Genomic DNA, 11,239 nt, shown 5'->3' on the forward strand with positions numbered 1-11,239 from the left:
AATTCCTTACATGTAAATTCATCTCCTTGATCTGATCTCAGACATTTGATTTTCTTGCCGGTTTTATTTTCTACCATCACCTTGAATAGTTTGAACTTCCCAAGTGCATCTGATTTTTCTCTGAGAAAAGTAACCCAACACATTCTAGAATAGTCATCAATGATTAGCATGAAATATCTATCACATTGCAAGCTTTTAGTTCTAACTGGACCACATAAATCAGTATGAATTAAGTCAAGAGCATTATTGGATTTTTTTGGAATACTTTTGAAAGATACTATAACTTGTTTTCCAAATTGACATTCCTTACATACCGGATTGTGAGGTTTAACAATCTTAGGTAAATCTCTAACTGCCTTTGGGAGGGAGCTGGATTGAACATCTCTCTAGTTATTTGAGACCAATAATTTATCTAGTCTAACCTGGATAAGGTTTTGTCCCAATCTCCTATTGGACCAAGTGAATTTGGAACCAACAAGGATTATATCCATCATGCCTGCCAAGGAAGTAATGTATACAAGGTCATTCATACTATTAGAATAGTCTTCAAGGCCTCCATATTTCTCAGAGGGATATTGGGGGGAGTTGAAATACCTAGCCAACATCCAAAAGTCATCTATGGAGCTTCAAATAAAGGATGCCAAAGAAGACCAAAGGCTAGCACGAGGGGATCTCATAATGGGAGCGTAGATATTTATGAGGATCCATTCAAAGTGGGTTTGTAGGAACTTTAGTTTGACAATAAGACATTTTCTGGATAAGTGGATCAATCTACCTAAAAAGGATGCAAGATTCCACAAAGTAACAATACCCCTTGATGCTCCTTAAATATCACTAACAAAGAGCTCAATAGAAGGCAAGATGACTAGGACTATTTTCTGAAATTTTTCAGATCTAATTTTTTATTCCTATGGTAGGAGAATATCATCTTTTTGATCCAATGACATACATTTCAGCATGTGTTCTTTCATAGGTCTATTAAGTCCCTCATGTTCCAACATAAGATCTTCATCACAAAATAGGATCCAAGAAGCTACTCAACCTTGAGTAGTATAAACATCTCTCATTTGAGGGACACACATTTACTTTTTTCTTCTTCTTTGCTTTCAATAGACCATCTCATGGTCTGCTATTTTCCTCTAGCAATATCTCTCATTGCATCCTTGTTTCTGGCATTTTATTGTGATGGTCTAATAAATTTATTCTCACCTCCTACACTGGATTTCTTCTTATTTTTGTTCTTATAACCTACTTGAGTCCAATCCAAGTCATCCTGTCCTTCTTCGTCAGTTGTTTCCTGCCAGGTTGCTTTTTGCATTTGGAAATGAGATGATCATATCTTCTGCAAGATTGATAGAAGGCTTTAGCATTTTCATATTCTATGGGTTGAACCCAAGACCCAAGCCTAGAAAGGAGCATGACCTAGGTCAACAAAATAATGTTAATAGCCACATTAACAAAATTTCTAGAAAAGAAGAGTCTAGATTTAGATTGGATGATTCTATCCACCACTATGAAATTTCCAAAAGAATCAGCTATCCATTTAAACACACCTAGATTCCAAAACTCTAGGGGTAACCCAGGATGACAAGTCCAAGTAGGGGCAACAAATCCCAGATATTTCTAATGGTAAAGACCAGGTTTCTTTTGGCATAGGAATAAGAAATTATTACTACAATAAGTCCATGAGCCCTCTGTCATAATCTTGACCAAATCTTCATGCTTAAAAAAGCTGAATAGGAAAAGTTAATTTACCATAAAATTGATAGACATACTACCTTTAAGTTTCCACCTAGCAATAGCCCATTTCTTGACCTAATTAATAGAAGATCGAATAGCCAGAAATTTACAAACAAGAGATAGGTTGACCTTAACAATAGTCGTATTGAGCCGCACATCAAGAACCTCGACTAATTTGTCTTTTAGGATGCAACCCATTGGAGGAGTCATTTGTATTGGGGATTTACCCATTTTAGGAGAACTTTCCCCTAACAACTTATGAACGAATTTGGCAGCTTCGTCATCCAAAAAATAGGATTCAAGATGGTACTCAGGTGAGGATGAAGGAAGGAAATTCACCTTGACCAAAGAGTTATCTTTCTATCTTTGCACAAATGAATCCATAGGGGTCACATGATACCCTGTAGAGTGCGAAATCTCATAGGGGGCCCTGCCGTTCCCATCCAACATTGTACAAGCAAGAACGCAACAAGCAGAAATGATCAAAACCCTAGAAGACGTAGAGCCAACATGTTTATGATGCAGTGACTTGCTCATTGCTGGAGTAGATGTTGGACAACTAGCTATATTTCTTAATACCCCACTTCTTTTTAATTTTTATTTTATTCGCTATTTTTACTTGATTGTTTTTAAACTCTAGTTATTTTAGCTTTTATATGTACGTTTTATAAACTCTTCATTTGGTGATCTTTCCTAGTCTTTCTCTCCAAGTCTTATGGTGGTTTTTTTCTATTTTTAATGGTTTTTAACTTGGATATGCAACGGGTCAAGGCCCTTAATATAATAAAAATGAACAAACAATACATATATTCTAGCACTAAAATTGATTGGGAATACTCGTTTAGGAAGTGTAAGACATGACTGGTTGTCATTAATCTATTTAGAACCCTAGTTGTGGGATTTTATTAGGCCTTAGAGAAGGCATAAAGGAGTGATTTTGGGTCTTCTACCCTTCTAGTTGCCAATCCATGTGATAGTTCTAATACTTAATATAAGTATAGATCCAATAGACCACAAGAAGACAGGGGGGGGGGGTGAATCATACAAACTTAATCTTCCAGAAAAACATCAAATTCAACCTCTGTAACATATACTTCAGTAATATAACCAAAACTGCTAAACATGCAAACTCAAAAGCATATAAAAATCATAAACCTCATAACACCAAATTTAACGTGGAAACCCAAATAGGGAAAAACCACTATGGGATTTCAGACCCACTAAGAAATATACTCTTCTAGAGTATGCTCGGTTAAAAGAAAATCCTATTAAAGATTACAAACACATTGCTAGATGTGAGCCAGTTAAGGGATTTCCCTCAGATCTGTTAGGATCTTCACCTTGTTAGAAGTGACCTTGTTAAAGGATTTCAAACACTTAATCAGAATGTCACCTTGCTAGAGGGTTTTACAAATAAGACTATTAAGTCCACTTGGTTAAGAGATTTTCTATCACTTTTACAAAATAACAGTAATAAAAATCTATCTACAACTTCACATCTAAAATGCTAAAGCAGATTCTTATTTGTTCAATACAATCTAGACATAGAACTAATCTTGTCCATCTGCTGGGCTTCTATACTTTGTTATTCAAACAGGTCTTCAAGCTTCTGTGCTTGTTAATCATTATGTAGCATCCTTGTGCATACATTTGCCCACATACATTGTTCATCAATAGTTCCCTATTTATAAACAATTAGCTAACCACTTAATCTCCTTGATCACATTTCCCATGATCAATTATAGCCATCAGATCTTCAATCTTGTCCAAGTTCAATCTTGTGCTAGGGTATTGCGGTTCAATTAGAGCTGTAGATCTTCATGCCAATTTTCCTTTGCCATAGATTCATTAACAAACTTTATGCACGGCATACTAATCATCTAATCAGTTCCAGCTCATCAGCTTCCTTCATTAAATAATGCATGTAACCATTTAATGTATTCATTTATAGCTAGGTTACAACTCGGTAACAACTCGGTAAATACTAAACTTCACTCGGTAGACATTCTGCCTTCATTAACCGATAGCGATAACCTTAGGGTTTACCGACTAGGTTCTTTGCTCGATAACATAGTATAGTATTAACCTTACAATTTACAACATATGTATGATGTTAAAATAATCTAAACATCATGATCTCATCATTGTCTGACTCGCTAATAGTTGCCCATTGAATACCTTATTCATCATATTCTTTTTGTGTCTTTTACCGACATCTTTATACTCTTCAAATCATACTTCTCAAGATATGGCAACATCATACTGAATTAGAAAATCAATTTCTTGACATCAATGACAAAATAATAATATCAAGTCAGTAAAAATCCTTAATCAGTTATATCCATAATCATCAACAACCTTCTCAATATCCTTATTGAAATGCCAACAATCTTCCATTGTCTATTATAATGCCAAATGCTAACAATCTCCCCCTTTGGCATTGATGGCAAAAACAATTGATTTGACCTTAAAAAGATTCGGATTGCTGTGATTTTGAAATGCTGAAATGCTCTCTTGCTATCAACATATTTTCTCCCCCATATATTAGATTTCTCCTATTTTCTTCAATCTTTTCAATCAGTCTTCTCTCCCTTATATTAGTCTTCTCCTGCTTTGACAACAATGCCAAAAAGTAAAGAACTAAAACATAATTTCTTCTTGTATGAAGTGAGGTCCTGCTATTGTGTATCAACTGAGTCTTAGTTAGAACATTTTGTCTTCAATTCCTGTTCCCTATATTGTCTCATGTATTATGCCCTGTACACCTTTAGAAAACATCCTAAAGTGTGTAAATCAACATCAACTCTAAAAAGATATTCGATAGAGTTATTGAATTGATGCTTTCACCGAACTCGGTTAGTGAGTAGAAGATAGGGGTAGGACCCCTAACTTACTTCTAAGATATTCCTGTTGACCTGATCGAAAGCCTTGAGAAGAGCAGTGTCCCATTCAGGTTCAAGTTCTTTGATCTTCTCAATCAGGAGCATGGTAGAAAACATCTGATCGCGTTGCTCATCTGTAATAGCATTCTCATCTTTGCAAAAGATGACCTTGACTCTTTCTTCTAATTCTTGTAAATCCACATCTGTCTCAACTTCGATCCTCCTACCAAGAATAGTACATAATACCTCAAACACTCTGTCCTGGATCGGGTGGATGACCTCCTCAACATGATTGCATTTGGTACTGATGTCCTCGAAGAGAACTTCCTTCATCTGGAGTAAAGTTGACCACTGAAGTAAACTATGAGGTCCTCCATCCATTATCTTTTCTTGTGCTAGGACCTTCCTTGATGTTTGTCTGATTACTTGCAGGATAGGAATGATAACATCTTTAGTATGAGCAAAGGTAGCTACCATTATCATTAAGTTGTGGATAATCTCAAGAACCTGGATAGCCTGGTGAATGGTCTGCATCATCCTTATTGCAAATTCAATAGCAACTGTATGGGATTTGTCAATCCAAGAGCTCATAAGCTGGACCAAACTCCTGACTCTCTCTGTCTCACCAACTGATTCAAGGGGAAGTGCCTGCACAGGAGATACTGCTGGATCCTGATGTCCCAAAGGCTGATTGAGATGGCTAAAGTAGCCTCTCCATACACTGACCTCTCTCTCAAGCTTTCTATTTTTCTCCATTTCTTCCCTAAGCTTGTCTTTTAGCGCTTCAAACGAATCGGTTGCCTCATCCAGTGTTTGTTCGGCTGTGAGTGGACCAAGCTCAAATGTCTCTACATCATATTCCTCTACGAGGATCTCACCTTCATACTTGTCCACTGCTGGTGTAGCTATCTGCAATTTCCTGGATCTTGTCTCATCTCTGATCATCTTGGACATCTTAGTGGCCTTCCTCTTTTCTGTCACTTCTTGAGAATTTCCAACAAGGCTTTCTAAATCAATTACATTATCTTCATCCTCGATTACAATCACCCTTGTTAGTCTCTCCTTTAACCAATCCGGAATGGCAGATCTTGTTTCTCTAACCTGTATCTCCTTAGGCAATGCTTCTTCTTCTCTGAGAGGCGATGTTACTTCATCATCGTTCTTGTCTTCATGTACCTCATTGACTTGGAGAGATCGACTTGATGAACGTTGAGGTGCCTGTCCTTCTTCATGCTTATCATTCTGTACCATTGATTCCATAGACTCCTCCATTTCAAGTGTCCTCTTCTCTTGTCGAGAAGATGTAGAAGCATGGTAGAAAACATCTGATCCCGTTGCTCATCTGTAATAGCATTCTCATCTTTGCAAAAGATGACCTTGACTCTTTCTTCTAATTCTTGTAAATCCACATCTGTCTCAACTTCGATCCTCCTACCAAGAATAGTACATAATACCTCAAACATTCTGTCCTGGATCGGGTGGATGACCTCCTCAACATGATTGCATTTGGTACTGATGTCCTCGAAGAGAACTTCCTTCATCTGGAGTAAAGTTGACCACTGAAGTAAACTATGAGGTCCTCCATCCATTATCTTTTCTTGTGCTAGGACCTTCCTTGATGTTTGTCTGATTACTTCCAGGATAGGAATGATAACATCTTTAGTATGAGCAAAGGTAGCTACCATTATCATTAAGTTGTGGATGATCTCAAGAACCTGGATAGCCTGGTGAATGGTCTGCATCATCCTTATTGCAAATTCAATAGCAACTGTATGGGATTTGTCGATCCAAGAGCTCATAAGCTAGACCAAACTCCTGACTCTATCTACCTCACCAACTGATTCAAGGGGAAGTGTTTGCACAGGAGATACTGCTGGATCCTGACGTCCCAAAGGCTGATTGAGATGGCTAAAGTAGCCTCTCCATACACCGACCTCTCTCTCAAGCTTTCTATTTTTCTCCATTTCTTCCCTAAGCTTGTCTTTTAGTCCTTCAAACGAATCGGTTGCATCATCCAGTGTTTGTTCGGCTGTGAGTGGACCAAGCTCAAATGTCTCTACATCATATTCCTCTACGAGGATCTCACCTTCATACTTGTCCACTGCTGGTGTAGCTATCTGCAATTTCCTGGATCCTGTCTCATCTCTAATCATCTTGGACATCTTAGTGGCCTTCCTCTTTTCTGTCACTTCTTGAGAATTTCCAACAAGGCTTTCTAAATCAATTACATTATCTTCATCCTTGATTACAATCACCCTTGTTAGTCTCTCCTTTAACCAATCCGGAATGGCAGATCTTGTTTCTCTAACCTGTATCTCCTTAGGCAATGCTTCTTCTTCTCTGAGAGGAGATGTTACTTCGTCATCACTCTTGTCTTCATGTACCTCATTGACTTGGAGAGATCGACTTGATGAACATTGAGGTGCCTGTCCTTCTTCATGCTTATCGTTCTGTACCATTGATTCCATAGACTCCTCCATTTCAAGTGTCCTCTTCTCTTGTCGAGAAGATGTACCGGATAAACGATCTCGGTTGGCCTTTGGTTTCTTCTTGGAGGATTCTCTTTTCTCAGGTCTCTCTTTCCTCTTCGAGCCTCTCAGATGAGGATTGCCTTCACTTACGCTTCGAAGGTTGCCTTCGCTCGTGCTTCTGGGATTAGGATTACCTTCGCTTACACTTGCTCCTCCTTCCCCCGACCTTTCCTCCAAAGTACAAGTCATAGATATGCCCTGCTCTCTCAACTTTTGATGTTGCACATCAACCCATCTGCGAGTACAAGACAAAACTGGAGCCATCAAAGCATCTAGATCCAAAATCTTGGGTTCGTTCCAATCTAGCCTCACTGCTTTGTTTTCTTGGTCATATGATGATTGGAGATGTCTGCCACTGTCCTGAGCTTGGTCGGCCACTCTGTAAATTTGCATTTCCTGATGAAGTCTAAAGGCAATCTGGAATGCATCTTTCTTTTTACTTCAAGATCATTTGAGAGATTCATCACAAAGTCCTCTATCTGAAACTCATACTTGTACTTTCTACCAAGTGTCTCCTCTATATACCCATAAGGATCAAAACTCTCTCTCAAGGAAAAGAATGAAAATGAATATAAAGCTAACTCCTTCTCTGCATCATCCATGGCTAGAGCATTAGGACATACCTCAACTGAATTCCCTAATATGATAGGCACAGGAACTCCATTTCCATGTCGGTGTCTGAATGCCTTCACATAAGCTACCAACTGTCTAGTTACCTCAAGTAACACTATTCTGTCTGTTGGATATCTCGGCAACATGTGTGGAGGTGAAGGACAACCATGAACTCTAATATATGTAAATTTCTGAAATTGGATGAACCAAGCACCATACCTCTTTACAAGCTCTTGCGCATCTTGAGATAGCTGATTGTGAATCCCGCCTTGTAATGTCCTGGTGATGTTCGTCGTGAAGGTATCATTGACTAACTTGTAGTCATTTCCTGGCGGATGATGCAAGTGAACATAGGAATCACAAACTCTGACCTCCCTGAGCCCTCTTCCAATCACTCCTCTGTGAGGTAGTCCTGCATATTCAAAGCTCCTGATCAAGGCATATATGATGTATGAACTCATGTGGAAGGACTTGGTAGCCTTCAGTCTCCTTAACTGTATGTCCAAGCAATGGCTAATCATTCTAGCCCAATGAATTGTTCCTTTTCCCTGAACTATCACTTGGATGAAGTAGAACATCCACTTCTCAAAATAGAAGGCTTGAGAAGCTCTTGTGACTTGGTTGAGTAGTGTTATCAAATCTCTGTACTCCTCCTGGAAGTCGATCCTATGTGGTGTGTTTGGAATCTTGCTCAGGCAAGGATGACTCTTGAGTAACCAGTTCTTATTGATGATGCTTAGGCAAGTGTCTGGATCATCTTCGTACATGGACCTGGCTCCTTCTAGGCTTTTGTAGATCATATCTCTGTGCTCTGGAAGATGGAAAGCCTCACTTATAGCCTCCTCTGAAAGGTAAGCCAAAGTGTTTCCTTCCTTGGACACGATCAATCTTGATTGTGGATCATAATGGTGAGCACACTCGATCATTAGCTCATGGCACTGGATTGCTAGAGGGAAGCCGGCCGCCTTGATAATGCCACTTTCAATTATTCTTCTTGCGACAGGTGATGGTTTGCCAATGTAAGGGACCTCTCAAAACTTCTTCGTACTGAAGTTTCCCAAGTTGGTATCTCCAATGTCGCTCCACTTCGACACGATCTTGGTCTCCAATTCTTCATTCTTTTGATCTTCCTTCATGAGGGCTGGACAACTGGTGGATGCTCTTGCCTTCGGGGTCACCATCATAACACCTACACCACATTTCATAATAAGTAATGGATTTTGCAATATAGAAATATAAACTAGATTAAAGATTAAATTTAGGAAACTTCATGATAAGTCTTTGAGTTATCATTTCCTAAACACGATTGAGCTACTGGAAATTCAAAATTTTAAAATTCAAAATTCAAGATTGAGGCTAGGACGATTCAAAATTCAAAATTTAGACAAAGGGGACTTCGCCATACCTCACTTTGAGAGCTAACTCTAAGAAAAGATGCAAAATTAGGAAATTCGCCTAGGCAAAATGAAGATTGGAGTCTTCAACATGAGCTTCTTCTAGCAAATGCGCCTTCCTTATTAACTTCACCACCCTTGGGGTCTTCAACGCTTTGAGGGAGAATTCGCTCCACTTCCAACAAAATTCGCACTCTTCTTGATGAGATTTCGCACTTCTCCTTGTTCTTCTCCAAATCGCATATGAATGAATATTAAATGATGATTTAAAATGCTTCAAAATACCCCTTCTTATATAGGCACTCACCTCTTTACTTGCCCATAGGCCGACTTTTGGAAATAAGGCAAATAATAAACAAAATTTAAATAAAAGGTGGCCGACTTTTATAAAAAATATAAAAATAAAACCCCAAGCGCTCTCCCTTTTATTTAATTTAATAATTAATTAATTTAAATGCCTTTGTAATTAATAGTTTCGATTTTTTTAAAGGCTAAATCAATTATTAAATGCCTTATGCGTTATTTTTAACTGCCAATTTAATTAAATATTTCAAAGTTTATTGAAATTAGCACTTAATGTAATTCAAAAAATGTTGGCGCTTAAGCATAGAAGGAATTTGGGATATTAACCAATATCGCTCTGGTCCCTGGGAGAGGGACAGGAGCGCTCATGCATTTTGGATCGATTTTCACGTTCAAAGTCACTTCCTTTACGACCAAACTAGGATCTTCATTCGTAACTTGGAGTTTGATCTATTCAATTTTTTGAATGAATGCCTCTCAGAACCATTTTCGCCCTGGTCCCTGGGAGAGGGATAGGAGCAAACTTGTCTTTTATCCTTGATCCTTGCTTTTTTAAATCGTCAAATCAACTTGCGAGGTAGGCAATGATCATCTTTGTTTGTTTTACGCATGCTAAACTCGTCCTTTGCAAAGTAAACTTGATATTCTGGAGATTTTTGCCCTGGTCCCTTGGTGAGGGACAGGAGCGAACTTTACTTCTTGCCTTTGGTCTTCACTTTCCAAATTGCCAAATTGAGTTGTGAGGGCAATTGATGACCCTTGTTTGCTCTACGCATGCCAAACTCACTTTTTCAAGACTAACTGAGCTATTCTAAGGATATTCGCCCTGGTCCTTGACTGAAGGACAAGAGCGAATTTTGCATTTGAGCTCATTATTGTTGACTTTTGACATAAACTCCTTGTTCATCATCTTCCTAAAGACATTTTCGACCTTGTGTAACCTCGCCTTGATGTAACTTTTCAAGGGAATGGTTGACTCTATTGAAATCGCTTTGGTCCTTGACTAAAGGACAGGAGCGCCATTTTGTTCTTTGGCATAAACTTTTGATTGTATCATCCTTAAATTGCTTTGTAAACGTAGGATATCACTTTTCCTTCCACCTTGAGTCTTGGACAAAAGAAATAGTACTTCGCAATGCAAGCATTTTATGTCCTTTTGAAGATTTCGCTCTGGTCCCTAGGAGAGGGACAGGAGCACTTTGGCCATTTCTCATCACATTTCGTGGTTTTTGTAACTTCACTTTTCTTCGAAGCATTTCCAACGTCCTCGCCACCTTGTGCCTTGGCCTGGGTTCATCTAAATTCGAAGGAAAAGACATGATGATATGCTTTCGCCCTAGTCCCTTGGTGAGGGACAGGGGCGCTTTTGGCAATTATGGGCTCACTTTGCGTCTTGCAACCTTCAAAATTATCTTCAATGGAATGACTATGCCCTCTTTCCTTCATATCAAGCTTGAAATTCGCTTTACCTTGGCCAAAAACTTGTCTTGAGGAAGAATCGCTCTGATCCCTAGGAGAGGGACAGGAGCTACCTTTGAAATTCGCCTTGGTCCCTTGGAGAGGGACAGGGGCACCTTAGTCAATTTGGATAGATTTTCTCCATGGTGGCCCATTCAAGTTATATTCAATGGATAAAACACACTTTCCTTGTTCTTCTCAAATCGCGAAATCATTCGAATCTTGCAAGGATAGGGCGAACTTGGATTTTAAGCTCCGGTCCTTCAGTGAGGGACAGGAGCGATTTTGTCATCTTAGCATATTTCCTTGTTTGCAAATT

This window comes from Cryptomeria japonica, chromosome 2, assembly GCF_030272615.1.
Source record: "Cryptomeria japonica chromosome 2, Sugi_1.0, whole genome shotgun sequence".
Classification (NCBI taxonomy): Eukaryota; Viridiplantae; Streptophyta; class Pinopsida; order Cupressales; family Cupressaceae; genus Cryptomeria; species Cryptomeria japonica.